This window comes from Beta vulgaris, chromosome 2 (genome assembly GCF_026745355.1).
Source record: "Beta vulgaris subsp. vulgaris cultivar EL10 chromosome 2, EL10.2, whole genome shotgun sequence".
Classification (NCBI taxonomy): domain Eukaryota; kingdom Viridiplantae; phylum Streptophyta; class Magnoliopsida; order Caryophyllales; family Amaranthaceae; genus Beta; species Beta vulgaris.
In genome coordinates, this window is record NC_079203.1 from 4,629,149 (window position 1) to 4,644,529 (window position 15,381).

General features: G+C 31.5%; 1 long non-coding RNA gene across 2 annotated transcripts; it reads left to right on the forward strand.

Annotated features, from left to right (window-relative positions):
- The first annotated feature begins 2,866 nt into the window (after positions 1-2,866).
- Positions 2,867-7,673, forward strand: LOC104887138 (uncharacterized). 2 transcript variants are annotated; one of them, XR_007270907.2, is made up of 3 exons: positions 2,887-5,736; positions 6,526-7,326; positions 7,447-7,673. It is a non-coding gene; the product is annotated as an uncharacterized LOC104887138 (long non-coding RNA). The 2 variants fall into 2 exon arrangements; XR_789309.3 differs by having other exon boundaries at positions 2,867-5,736; positions 6,526-7,673.
- Positions 7,674-15,381: the final 7,708 nt, after the last annotated feature.

Genomic DNA, 15,381 nt, shown 5'->3' on the forward strand with positions numbered 1-15,381 from the left:
TTTTCGGTGTTGTATGTTGCTTCTCTATAATACAAGAAGTCAAGAGTCAACACCAAAGCCCACTAACCTCTTTATATGATACAAGAATCATAACCCTTCTCCAATAATCAAATATTCTATTTCTAGTATATATATGATAAGATAATAGGAAACTGAGTACATATCGCCCTAATACATACATATATTACCTTATTAGGAATATATAATATTTTAAGAATCTTCAGTTCCTCACACAATAAGACTAGAAATAAAGTACTAACAGAAAGCAATAGAAAGGACGTATAGAAAGCTTCTTTTCGTCACACACGACCGTGAAAAATTAACTAGCTCTAGGTGACGAAGGCCACATGGCAGTTTAATGGATTGTGTGGTCAGCGTCCTTGGAGCTGCTTGCTCTTCTTCGCCTATGAATGCACTATACGACCATGATGTGACCACATTCTAGAAATTTGCTAATCACCATATAAAACACTCACAAATTTTGTGTATTAAAATTTCTCTCAAAAACTTTAATAATCTAGAAACTCTAGAGTATTTATAATTTCTCCCTATATTTGATGTGCATTCAGAATAATGGTTTCAAACACCCTATATAGAGGTTGTAATCCTGATCCTATTAGATATAGGAAACAATCCTAATATGTTAATTACAAGATCAAGAATCTAACTCGATTTCTCCTGAAAAAACAAGGATCTAACTCGATTATTGAAGAAATTACTTTCCTTAATACAAATTTCATCTATTTAGGAAGTGTATAATCTTAAAGAATCCCAATCTAACAAAACTAGGAAAGTAGTAACAAAGAAGAAACAAAAAAAGCTTGCCAAAACTGAGCGTGAATTTAATCGAAGCAAGCAATTTGCCCTCCAATTTTGACTTCAACATCCTTGGAGCAGGAGTTCCAAACCTCATACTCGTGCCTCGTCATATCTTTTCCGTCTATAAACTTGCCCAAACACTCTTAAAACCCCACCAAATATTTTTGGACCCTGCTACCATTAGAGGCGGAGCCAGTTTGGGGGGACATGGGGACAAATGTCCCCCCACATGGAAAATTAAGCGTGCTTCCATCAATGAGTTTGCTTCTTGTTTCCTTTTCTTCTCTCAATTCCATGAATTAAGATGGGCTTTAGTTCAATCTTGTTTGCAAAAACAGCAGTTATTCACATGTGTTTTGTTATTCTTCATCGACTAATGATGCTCATTGAATGTTTGATAAAATGCTCGAGAGAAATTTTGTTTCTTGGACGCGTTAATCACTGGGTATGTAAATGGAAGGCGATTTTTAGAGGCGTTTGACGTGTTTCGAGAGATGATGGAGGCAGGGACATAGTTGAGGGAGGTGACTACTGTGGGACTTTTATTTGCCTATATGCTAACTTAGGAGCTTTGGAGCAAGGAAGGTGGTCGTTCATGAGTATATTAGACGGGAATACGTTGGTGTTGAATGTATATGTTTGTACCGCTCTTATTGATAGGGTGTGCGAAATGTGGAGAATCTTGAGGAGGTTAAGGTTTTAAGGACAATGAAGGTGAAAAATATGTGCACTTGGAATGTTTTGATCTCAACATACTTGATAAATGGACTATCAGAGGATGCTTTCATGGTGTTTTATAGTATGATTTTTCATGACTATAAGCCCGATTAGATAACTGTTTTGCTGTATTATCCGCGTGATATTATGGAAGTCTTGTTAACAAGGGCCTGTGACATTTTAGAATTGTAAGTGAGGAGTTTTGTCTTTCAGCTTTAGCAATACCAAGACACATGAAGTTAGTGTACGAGAGATTGTCAAAACTTGAAACATGTAAAGGCACAATATTCGTTTTGTTAGGAGGTTTTCTTACAAGTTGCTAATGAGAATATCATTGATCACATTTTTTCATCTCTCTTTGATTGTAAAATTATAAGCATTTTGGAATTTCGAATGTAAAATGTCAAATATTAAACAATTTGTGTTATGGTGTTTTTTCTAAAAAAATCGTCCGAATGTCCAATGTCCATAATTTGTCCCCTCCCTTTGAAAATCCTGGCTCCGCCACCAGCTACCATATTTGACTATTATTAAGGTTGCACACCTTACATCAAAAGATCTATTACAATAATTTTAAATAAGTTATCATATTTATTTGGTTTGAAAGAACATGTCTTAATCGTGCCCCTTGGGAAGGCCCAGCCAACCACTTTCCTTCTTAATTCTCAAATCTTAGCACAACACTACAATTAAATTAGAATAATGGGTAACGGTATTCTCTAACTTCTCCTTAGCTTACAACCTTATACTGTATATGCAAATTCAAAAAAAACAACTACTCTAGTAGTTACCAACAAAAGAGTTAAAACAAAGGTAATGTATGATGTATTAGCTATGTTGCCACGTAAAACTTGGAACCCACAAATTGCTTTTTATGGCCTTTCATCACCAAAGAGGTAAACCAATAATAGTAACATGTCATAAACCAAACCCCATATCAGATAATACAGCACCAGATGTTACAGAGATCAGATATAGCTACTAGTGAATAACAGTGTCTCACAAACCCATACTTGAGTTTTTTCTTCACTCTTCATCCTAGTTAGAAGAACAAGTTACTCCTACCTATATCTTTAGTAATATGAAGCTTACGTCACGTGACAATACAACCCGTCTTACAACCTAGTTAGAAGAATAAAGATACGTTCTTTTAGATTGAGAGAAACTAAAATGGTAACCTAAATTACTACTGTTAGTTATTGTAATTCTAACTAGCTATATAGTACTATTCTGTGTCACGTGACAATACAACTCTCTCACAACTTCGGAAAAATCGTAAAGGATATTTTGTAGTTGGTATTTAATGGGTCAAAATAAAGTGATAGTCCCACTAAGACTACCCCTCCAACATTTACCTGAGCTAAGCTTGGTACTATCACTATCCCCCACTTTCTCCCTCATATTTATTGAATCCTCCTATATATTAATTTCCCATTTTCCATATCACTTGAGAACGAATTAACTTTGGGAAACAAAAACACCAACTTAACATTTTTCTCTCTCTTCATTCATCTTCCCTACCTCAAACTGCAGAGAATAATGAAGAGAGAATGAGAAACCTCTACTTTCTTCTTTTCTTAATTTTTTCTCTCTCTAGAAAATTAAAACATACTACTACAACTTACAAGGGTGTGTGTGGTTTGTTGTGTTAGATTTGGTGAGATTTGAAGGTCGCTTTCTGTCTCTGACTCTCATGAAGACAATGACTCTTCATCCATTTCTCTACTTTTTCTCCTTCCTTAATTCAAATATACTTCTTCTTCTTCTCCTCCCATGAACTTCTGCTGACTCTTTTTTTTTTTTCTAGATAATAGTAGAATTTTTCCCTCATATATATATGTAGGAATTTTGCATTTTATCAGAAATAATTAAAACCCATCTTTTTTTTTCCACAGGAGAATTAAACCCTTTTTTTTTTTTTGGGATGTGGGTTATAATTTTCACTTAAAAATTGCATCTTGTTTGGTGGTTTTTTTTTTTTCCCTTTCAACAAAAGGTTAAATTTTTCATAGGGCCACTTTTTTTTTTTTTAATATATAAAAAGTTTGTATTAAAAAAGCTTTAATCTTTGATTTGATGGGTTCTTTATATTTTAGTTTTCTTGTCCAAAACCATGAAAATAAAAAATAAAAAAAAATATTCACAGGAGCTTATTTATGAAGATAAGACTACTCACTACTGCATGGATGTTGAGTGATTTGAGGTGGTAGAGGTGTATAGACTGATAGTGGGGTTAGTTGTTGATGCAGTGAATAATTCAATCTGTAGTCTTATCAATCTTGTCTTTCAACCAAGCTAAGTTTTGCTACACACTCTCTCTCTCTTACTAGTTACTAGTAGTATAGAATAAAATATTACAAAAAATAATAAGTATCTAAGAGTGTACTTCCATATTCAGGGTGAGATCATATCAATAGTCAGTAGTCTGCCATAAATAGATTTATATGATTCCCATTCATTTTGATTCTTTTTATCTAAGCAAGCTTTATTTTCCTGTCTCTCTCTTTTTTTATTTCTTTCTTTATGTCTGAATGAATATGAGAAGTGGATGTGGGGAAGGTTATGTCTCCTCTATTTTCTCTCCATATTTACTTCTCTTTATTTTTTTTTTTTTTTTTTTGCTTCGATAAATAAAATGCATGTGATATATCTACTTTTTTCTTTTGTGATTTGTGCTACCTTTGAGAATATTTTGTAACTTGATCTGTCTTCTTTTTTAGCTAGTGTTTTTTAGTTGTGGGGTATAAGATTATTTTCTGGGTAAGCTAAATTTTGGCTCTTTTACTTTTTTTTTGTTGTATGATTTTTCTAGGGTTGTTGTTTAAAGCTTTTCATTAGGGTTAGGGTTTGTTGGTTCATAGAATTGTTACATATATATTGATCTAGGGTTGATGTTTTGGTTGAATCTTACTAGTTCTTTGTTGTTCATTGTGTTAGATGGTGATTAGCTTAATTATGCTAAGTTGGGTGTTTAAGAATTTTTTTTATCTTGTCTAATGTGCTTTTGAATTTTAGTCTTATATAGTTAAGCTGTATGCGATTTAGATTTGTGTTTTCATCAATATGTTAATCAATTAATTAGTTCTGATATTAATCTCATGAATTCTGCTATTATATCTCATGTGTTCTTGATAATGTTGAATGGGTCTCTAACCAAAGTCAACAAATAATTTGAGTTCATTTATATCAATGTCTTCATGTATGATTGAGCATTTTCTCTGTTTAATTAAATGTGAAGCATGATATATAGGAAGCTTATTTGTTTTAATTCAATGATCATGCATGTCTTACTTTATAATTGACCTTTTCCTCTCTTTAATAAAATCATGATTGAATGGGAACTTATACTTATATTTTTATTCTTGTCAGATGAATGTTTTAGTTTACAATTGACCTTTTCCACTCTTTATTTGATCTTGATTGAGTTGAAATATATATGGATCTATTCATTTCACATGAAATTTTGATCTTTATTTCTTTTAAGTGTATTAATTCAAATAGAACCTAAGCTCATTCTAACCATGTTGAGATTTGTGTTTGTCAAATATTTATGTATTAATTGCATGTGTAAAATTCCTTTCTATTTCATGTTATTATGCTGTATGATTCTTTTTGAGAAGCTATGGAATGTTAGGGAGTGTTAGGCTCAAGAAGTAGTGTAAGAGAGCTTCCTTCAGCCCACTCATGGATGGGAAAAAGAGGGTCTGAATTATCTGCCGACTCATTCATTCAAACACTCAGTAGACCGAAGAATTTGCAAGGGCGTTCTACTGTGATTGCATGAATGATGCGGGAGATAGTTTCATCCTTCTCTCTCCTTGCTTGGACTGAAGGGAGCTCCCTTTCTCTATTCACTTCATTTTTCGCATTATTCATTCAATTCAACTATGATGATAATTTTCACTTAATTGCATTTAACCATGAATGAATTATTGTTTGTTACTGTTGACTGAGCTGTTATTTTATGGTAATAATGTACAATATGATCTAGAGTTGCCTTTTCATCTGCAGTAATATTTCCTTGTGTGTTAATCATATACTCTCACCTACTTGCTCTAGAATTATTTTCTACATTGCCATCTTAGGAAAAATGATGATGGCGTGGTTGCGGAATGTTACGTTTGTAGATCAGATGTTCTACTCTCACCCGTCTCACCTAATGGAATCAATTATCAAGTTGGCTTCATAGTTCAGATTGAGGTATGCTTACCTTCTAATCATGGATAACTACTGCATTATTCGTCTTACTTGATGCTTTATTTTGAAGTTTCTTCGTATGAGGTCGACATGAAATCCACCTAATTTCTTTGCTTAATGTTATGTGCTATTGATAATGGTGTTGCCTATTAGTCCGATTAGATATTGAAGTCCAGTTTGTGGAAAGATATAGATAATGTGTGAAGTGAGAAAGATGGCAACTAGATTATGTTTAGATTTGATATGCAGATAGGCTATACCCTATATTGTCTTTAATTCTTATTCTTGAATTATGGATCATGTCAAATTTTTAAGCGGAGACGCTAGACTTGTGATATTGATCATCAATCTTGGCTTTCTGTTGAACATTTGGATCTCTCATTTCTTCTTTTGTTGGGAAGGATAGTGCTATGTTTCAATTAGCTGGTAAACCGAATATAATTTTCTTGCATGCTTGCCACATTCTATCCTTGAAGAATTCATGTCAATTACTTCACATATGTCGGTTGTCCATGAAGTTAGTCTGAATACTGTTAAGAGTCTTTACGAGACGTATCTATGATTAAACTTCATAAACAATAAGACTCTTCTAGACTTTGTACATGGTTCAACCCCCCCCCCCCCCCCTCTTTTCCCTTTGTGTCGAGCTGCTGATTGATGTTGTTCACCTTATGTCTAATTTCAGTACATTTGTACCGATCAGTTGGTAATGCTACATTAAATTTCATTTTAATGGTGTTAGTTTGACCTTGCACTTCTGTTGTTTCCTTTTCCATGTTTCCTGCACTTTAGGGACCGAATCATGTTTATGTTGAAATAGCTGCAGCCTAGCTAATCAATTCCTGAAAGTCTTCAATCAATACTACAATAGCGCGCGGTAATATCTTGCTTTTGCTCTTTTTTTTCATCACCTTGATTATATGATTGTAGGTATGGATGCCAAAAATTTCACTCCTGCTTATTGTAGTTGGAAGTTAGAACATTTGAATTAAGGGTTTGTTCTCTCCACCTTTTATTTTGCTGAACTTATCTCATCTGAACATGTTAGAACTCATTTGAACTTCTTTACACTTATTAAACCGGAAACTTATACTCTTGAGGTCACGAGAATGCTCCCTATGTAGACTGATAAATTTGTTATGATCCACATGAAATGGTCTTACGATAGTGAAGTATTGTGTGTCTTCCTAGCTTGAAGGTTTGCTCACCTCTAGAATGAGTTAGGTTTTAGTACTGTAAACTATAATAAGCAATATACTTACCAACAAGAAAAAAAAAAGTATCATGTGCCGTTGTGCCTCATGCGAGTTACAAGAGTTAGGTACTGGAGCTGAATTCCTATGTATTTTGTTGGTCCAAGTACCGGAATATATGCATCCATAGCTTATGTCAAGAATATCTTTCCAAGGTATTGTTGCTGCGTACCAAGAAAGTGTATCTTTCTAACTCTCTTCCTCCCTCCCTCCCTCCCCCTTTCCTCCCTTCTAAGATGCAGGTAAGACTTACTAGGCAGCTCTTTGACCTCGTGGAACCGACATTCAATCTTGATTCGGCGGTGGATGTGCATTTTTTATGACGCACTATTTGGAAAAGGTAAAGAGAAACAAGCATGATACAAGCTACTCTTTTAAAAGGACAATCTTAATTAATAACCAAGTACTACGATTTTGTTCAAAACCTTACTTAAATCTGCTTAGTTTAATGACTTGTTAGGAAGCACAGATTCTCGTGGGTACTTTTAAGCATCAACTGCTCAGTTCATCGAGTTCTTCGAGGATGGAAGTACAACCCTAACCCATTTTTATTTTCATCTGAAATCGTGCTCATGTGTTTGTGCTTGCTTTATAATTACCTTTATTAATTTCAAACAATGCGGCTGCTGCTGTTTGGTTTTGATGAAATTTTTCAATATATTATCTAGTGTTGTTACCGGAGGCGAATGATCGGTATCATATTTTCGCTTATTTCCGAATCCTGATTGATTACAATTATCTAGCTAGGTGGGTATTGGCGATTTGGCGTGGTGATGATTCCTCTTCGTATTTACCAAATATGGGTGACTAGTAACTTGGTCCATATTCTCTTTTGGTAATGAGATTTGGTTTATAAATATATCCTGTCTTTAAAACTGATACCTGGAGAAAGATTTATTTATCTAATTAGTACGTTTTACAATGAAAAAGATGATTTATTATAATAATAGTACGTATTTTTTCCAAATTTGTTTAATCTTTAGTTAGGGTGCAAAAGAGTATCTTTTTTCTTGCTCAAGATGACATATAGGAATTGGTTAAATGTGGTCCAATAGAATAAAAATTGGGTTTTCAAAGAGATGTAACTTGTATAGTTTATAGTACATATTGTGTGTATGTATTTGTGGTCCCAATAGTTTCAATTTGCACTTGTGTAGTTATGTTATGTTGCATTATAATAGTTTGTATATTCCTTCTTTTGAGGTGAACAAGCCTAGATTTCTGGTGCAACCTTTAATCTTCAAACTGTGAAAAGCCTATATTGCTAGCCCCATTTCTTTTGCAGCAACAGGCAACTAGGTCTGAATATGTCATGATAATGCAGTTGAATTTTTCCTTTTGTGCTCCTTGATTGGTTATACTAGGTTGAAGGAGCTATTTTAATGGGGGAAAACTTTGTCTATCCACTGGGGTAATCTATCCACTAGCAATAGACATTAATAATAAGTAGAGTTCAACTCGGTAGAATTATTTATTTTTTAACTGTTTATTTTTAATGAATAGTCTATCGAGTGGGTAGATGTAGCAATCTCCATGTTAATTGTTAATGTAGTGCTTAATTGTTCCCCTTTTTAACTTTCTTAGTAGAATTATAAACAATATAAGCACTTGTATTTTTCTTTTACCAATTTTACTTTGCCCTTTTGCCAAAGTTTAATTTTGAATATTGAAAAATATTTGAAATATCTATCTCTGTGTAATTGGAAATTACAAGCTAATGTTTCTATATTGTATAATGACACTCCAATAGGATTTCATAGATTACTTATTTGTATTATCAATTGAAGTACAAAATAGTCAAAGTTGAGTGAATAATGCAATATATCAAAATGGTAGAAATTAGATAAAAGAGGGAAAAAGGAATTCGATTCGAACCTACTCGAAATAAGTGGGGTAGGGTTGGGAATTACCCATTTTAGTAAATAGATTAACAAGATTAATCCATTTAATTAAATTGCTTAAGTTGAGGTCGATATTTCTAACTCGAAATGATGTGTTTTGACTTTATTAACTCATATATTTAGCAGAACATCGTTATAAATTATAATAGGTCATAATTTTTCTAAATGTACATACTTTTGCAAGTGAATTTGTTCATTTAGCTTTTTAAGAAAATAATTATTATTTAATTAATATGAGAGAGAAAATGCGTACATACATGAAAATGGGAAAATTAGGGTGGCGAAAATTAAAAAAGGATTTGAAAAGATCAAGTGATATAACGTGACATTAACAAATAGGAAAAAAATAAAAGTCAACATCGGAAATCGGCATAACTTAGCTGTTAACAACAAAATGGAAAACTAAGGTAGCTTGGGATAATAATTTTTTTATAAGGTTGTTTCTCGCAAAAACTTGAAAGTGTAGTTTTGGACAAAAATTCCTATTTATAATTATAATTAAATGGAAGGAGTATAAATGAGGTGAGATAACTCACGAGCTATTCGAGACTGACACGGTCAAAGTTCGACTCGAGTATGCTCGACTCAAGTTTGAGCTCAGCTCGATAACTAATGAGCCTATCTGAGCTATTACCTACTCGGCTCGAAATGCTCGTGAGAAATTCGAAAAAAAATTATATACAATACTTGTAATTTTGATAATCATTTGCAAACTTTTTCGAAGTTTTAATCCTTGAAATACAATCGATAACATATTTTTATGGTGGACTTTAATCATACTTTGGTTTTAGGTGTTGGTTAACTGGTCTAGTACAAAAATTATATATAATAATTGTAATTTCGATAAATAATTCGCACACTTTTTCAAAGTGTTTAACCGTTGAAATACAATCATTAATATAGAAAATATTTTTATGGCGAACTTTAATCATAGTTTGTTTTTAGGTGATGGTTAACTGGTCTAACACAAGATTTTAACGAGCTTTGGCTCGGCTCAAATATCATAAACAAACTGAAAAATTATAAAAATTATTCAAAAGGATCTTTCATATAAAATATTAAATGTCCCACATCAGTTTGTAGTGTAAACATCTTTTTTTCTATATAAAATGTTTCTACTACAACTTTGCTTATTGTTTGAATTTAATTTTTCTCATATTGGTTTGGAAACAAAAGTTGAAGATCGTGTTCTTTTGTAAATGGAGCAATGTTGCATTTTTTCATTGGGTGGATATTGTTGTTCTTTTATCAAAGTTTGTTTCATAAAGTCCCAAAGCTTTGAGTTCGAGTTTTAAGTTTGAGATCGAGTTTGATTCGAGCTCTACTTGAGGATTTTGAGCTTCTGATAAGTCATTTATATATATATATTTTAGGTGCATTTAGGTCGTATTTTAGAGCATTTAGTTTTATATTTAGGATCATTATTGCATCATATTTATAATTTAATGTTATTATACTCCTATTCGGTATGTTTTCTTATTTTTGATGAATTTCAGGCATAGAGGACGTATTTGGAGTATGATTAACTAAATTTTGAGGATTAGGAGCACTTGGAAAGAAGCTACAATGAATAAGGGATCGTATGGATATTTTGTAGTACGAGTTTGAGCGAAAATGAAGCGGGAAATCATTAGAAGAAATGTGAAAAAGAGTCACGTCTACTCTTATGATCATAACTTTTGATGTGCTTATTAAAATCGAGTACTTCAAGCATATTTGGAAATTAGACTTGAAGATCTTTCCAATGATAGGTGGCACGTCTCGAGGAGACTTCTATTCAAGGAGTTATGCCTTTCGGAAAATTTTACTATTTCTGCTGAAATCTATCATGCGTACGCGCGGATCATTAATCCGTCCATTAATGATTTATATAAGACTTTCCTTATCTTGTAAATAACTTTTCTAGTCATTTTAGATTATTGAATATTATTTAGATTAGTTTTTCATTCTTTCTTTCTTCCTCCTCCCACACACGTTATTTTCTTATTTTTCTTAGTTCTAGGTTTAGTTTTCTCCTCTCCTTCTCTCTAGTTTTAAGTTGTAAACCCTAGTTTTTATTCATCTTCATTAATTCATGAATTTTATTAGTTTCTTTCATTGATTTCTTTATTATGTTTTCTTTTATAGTTTTAGATTTCATCGTTTATTTCATGATAGCGTGGTTTTTATTTTTCCAAGGTTTGAGAATCCGTGTTTATTTGCTGTGATTTGATTGATATTTATTCATGGTTTGATTAGTTATTGATTTTTCTAATCGATTAGTGTTTTTATTGTTAATCTTGCAATTTGATCAATTGTCTGATTAAATATTGTTAATATCGAGTCATTGATCGAAAGATAATACTCTTTAGAGGTTTACCTGCAATTAGCAAATCTAATTATGTTGAGCAACCATACTAGCATATGCTGATTTGATAGCGTTAAGGCCCGACCGTAGGATTAACTTGTGCTTTAGATATCTGATTAAATGAACTATTGATGATATTTTGATAGATTATAGTTATAAACATGGTGAACCATTACCCTAGATCCTTTTTAGTTTGATTTTCGTAGTTAAACTTCAAATCTTGTGATCTTGTGATCTTGTTTAGTTTCTCTATACCTTAGAAACTAGATTAAAACGATCATCTCTTTATGGATTCGACCCTATTTATCCTACTACATTGTTAGAGGGTTTTGTAGGAATTATTTTTGACAGGTGTACGACAACCCATCAAGCTTGAGCCGAGTTTGAATCTTTTCACGGTCATGAGTTTTCGAGTCGAGTCGAGCTGGACTTCAAGTCGAGCTCGACTCGCATCATTTACACCCCTTATTAAATGGATTAAACATGTAACCCATTTATTAATTAGGTCTGGTCAAGGTTAAGTTTTTCAACTTGTTTATTAAATGGGATAAGTTGGGTTGAACGATTTTTGACTCATTTATTGTTAGTCCAAACACAAACTCGACTCAATCTGACATGATTGTTAGCCTTAGACTTTTCATCTAATCTATTCTAGTTTGCACATGTTAAAATTTACGAAAGGTATTGTTTTGTTAATTTTTATTAATACTCTTCACATAATTATGATGATGGTGATGAATCAATTGGGTTTATCCTATCATTACCAGATATGGCGATAGTGTTGTTATTTTCTTATTTCCGTCTCAAAATTATAATAATAATGATAACTAGTATTTTGGTACGACCTTGTTGCCAATAGGTGTGGACAAAAACGGGGCTAGTAGTTCCAAGTCAGTTACAATTATCAAATATATTATAATTTATAAATTTCATAATTAATTTTAGTAGGTTTTTATAATTTTTGGGGTAGTGTAAAATTGAAAAATGGATGTTACGAAATTATAATTTTTTATAAAAAAAACTTAAAGAAATCAGGGATAAAAGTAACAATTACATGGAATTGGGACAAAAAATTGTTATTAACTTTAATAAAAGTGTTAGAGATCAAAAACCGGTTATGTCTTTAGAGTTACATGTAATTATAAGATCTTATTATGTTTTACTTTGACGTTAAACATTGAAATTGAATTAGATTGGTGGTTAACTCTTACATTTTATTTCAAAATTCATGTGTTCAATTCATATCACAGTTCTTTTAATAGGAACGTCTTTTAGTGGATTTCTTAGGTTATTGAAACAAACAATATTGTAAAGCTAATGATTTAGGTTTCCATTTTCCCTCTTTGCCTTTTAATCCTTTCTCCGTTGTAAACCAAACACCCCTTACTATTTTGATATGTGATTGTAGGATTTTAGGAAAAAGAAGGTGGGAATTGAATAAATTATAGTGGAGTGTACTATGTGGATAATGAATGGGAAACACATGTATTTTTGACAAAAATACAAGGTGTTAGTAGTAAAAATTTGGGCGGCATTTCAAGAGAGTGTATTATCATTGGGCCAATTAACCACTGACAATTTGGTAAAAAAGAATGTCATTGGAGGTTATACAAAGAAAAGGAAAAAAGCAGGAAGACACTAATCAGTGTTGAACGTTAAAAACGTTGGGAGGATCCGAGACCCAAAAGCAAATGAGCTCGTTAATGTTATCGTAATCTCGTTGTCATCTTAAAAAACCTACTCTTAAATGCCCGAAAACCCTTCAACATGTAAGGTTTTTCATCTTTGTCTTCTTTTAATTAATTTTTAACTAGTCATTAGGCTTGGGTTATGCATGTGTGGGTAAAAAAAAATTTCATTTATTAATAATATACTTTAAGATGATAACACTAAATATTACTTGGTCTAGTAATTAACATCTATATATATATATAAAACAAGGTTCATTTTGCTTATGTGTCAAGCCAGCATTATTCAATGTTCACTTCGCCTACGTGTCATGCTACTATTACATCTGCCACGTGTCATCGCCAAATTCGACACTCTATTATATACAAAAATTTTGATGTCACATGGCGTGATAATTTCCTTCCAAAAAAAACTACCTTGAAATCAAACAATGATATTAGTGTGGTAAGTTTCAAACAACTGCCTAAATTATAGCTACCGGTCAAATATAATTAAATGTTTTTTTTATTTGAAATTCAAAATTCACCCACCAAGAATTGTTATTATAGTTGCGAAAAAATAAAGGTAAAAAATGTTATTATATAAGATGTTTATGTAATCACACCCTAATATAAACTGATTGTCCAGAAAATTAAAATGTGCATTCATCCTAATTACAATTTCAATTCCAAATTCCTAAATGACAGTTATACTACTAATACATTAAATTAATTTTCACTAACTGTTAAAATTTAGAATCTTGATTTTTTCAATAGGTTTCTCACTCACTAACTGTAATAAATTAGAATGTTTTCTATAGATTGGCATATTCACTATTTCATTTCAACCTCATGTTATTGTTTCAAATAATTTGAATCTTGATTCTTCTCACTCACTGTTATCAATTTTAGGAATTATATGACTCATTTTAGTATTATAATTATAAGATATAACTAATTGCTAAAAACTACATGCAAACATAAAATCATGAAAATTTCATCATAATTAGTCAAAAATCATTTTTTTAAAAAAATAAACTTACCAAATAATTCCAACCTATATTGACCCATTTAGAAAATTATTTCGAACTCCATTCAATCCAACTCCTTCACAGATTTGTGGTTTTGCATGCGGTCTTTAAATCTTCTTCACTTTGTAGATGGAATGATGTACACCTTGGTTGCATTAAGGGATTATAGTAACCATGCTTCAAATGCAAAGAACATAAAGATAATCAAAGGCTTAATTTCTTCACAAAACCCACATGCGTGAGTTTTATAACTGTTGTTGTTGCAAAAATCGATGACTTGAGAAGATAACAATTCAAAATGTTGGAGTATAATTTTGATCGATAATTTGTGGCTTTAAAGTATAAAAATGTAGCTACTTATAAATGAGAGATTGTAATTTGATTTGCTTGAAGTCTCTAGATTTTAGAAGATGAGTAGGCGTATTTTTTGGACTTAATTTTTGGAGTGTTTTGATGGAAAATCAAAGAGGAAGAAGAATGGCGGTTGGTAATGGATAATTGTTCATAAAGAAGTTTAATATATGGTACATCAATATAAGGAAGAGGAAGAAAGAATATATTTCATTTAAGTTCCCTGAATAATCTGAATACAAACAATTGTATAAGTTTGCTATAAAGTGTAACACCTTATAAGTAATTGTATATAAAGGTTGATATAAAGAGTTAAAAATAAAGTCTGATATCTTATTGTATAAGTTGATATTAAGGTTATATAAAAAAACAATACAATTTTTAAACATATTACTATGATTTTTATTTTTTGATGTATACATAACTAATTATCAGGTCAAAAAATTGGTTTTTCTTTTTTGATGCATAATGTACGTACTTGATATATGATGTATGCTTTTAGATATAGTTGAAGAATATTTTTGTGGACTATGCTACATAAGAAAAAAAATTATACGGTTAACTCATAAGAGCCCTTTATTGGATATATCTAACAGTACGACCAATCATAATTTCAGTATTAAAAATCATACAAGAGTTATTGACTTGGTGCTCGAAATCTAAATCCCAATTTCATAAGGAGCGTCTTAATGAAAGATATATAAATGAAATATATTGTCTATTTGATAAATAAACTCACATGTTTTTTAAAAAAAAAATGATGGAAAACGTAATCACTCTTTACTTTGATTAAATAATATTTGATACATAGGCTTAATTATAATATTTTGGTAAATATTTATGAACTTTACAACATATTTTTGACGAAACTATCATAAAATCTTATATTTATCATTCCCATGTAATTTGCAGGGGTCAAAAACCTATACTAAAAATTTTCGATCAAATTTATTAGTAGCATATATTATGTCCACTCACACATGAGAACCATGGTATTAGGGGGACTATACTTTATTTTGTGTGTAAAGAAATTGATATAGACATTTAAAATTGACTATAAGTGTAATACTCTGTATTTTTGAGAATTAATTCGTATTA